The following is a 328-nucleotide window of genomic DNA, read 5'->3' as shown; positions in this document are numbered from 1 at the left end:
TTATCCCACTTTGAGTTGATGTATGCATTTTCCTACCCCATCAGTTCCCAATCCAATAAAGAATTGGAAAAAACTGATGTGTACCTAAAACAGTATGTGGCCAGAATACTGTGTCTTGTGAAATCTCTCCGAAAGGAAGCTCAGCTGGCACAGACTCTTCCCCTGGATTTCGCAGTCTGTAACGTTCAACCTGGAGACTGGGTCCTCATTAAGGAGTGGGAGGAAGCTCCATTAGTAGCGAGGTGACAAGGGCCCTACCAAGTCCTATTGACAACTGAAACAGCAGTCAAGACAGCTGAACACGAATGGACTCACCATACCCGAATCA

This window comes from Eurypyga helias, unplaced genomic scaffold, assembly GCF_000690775.1.
Source record: "Eurypyga helias isolate BGI_N326 unplaced genomic scaffold, ASM69077v1 scaffold5114, whole genome shotgun sequence".
Taxonomy (NCBI): domain Eukaryota; kingdom Metazoa; phylum Chordata; class Aves; order Eurypygiformes; family Eurypygidae; genus Eurypyga; species Eurypyga helias.
The sequence above is the reverse complement of the archived record's forward strand: the minus strand, read 5'-3'. Positions refer to the sequence as shown.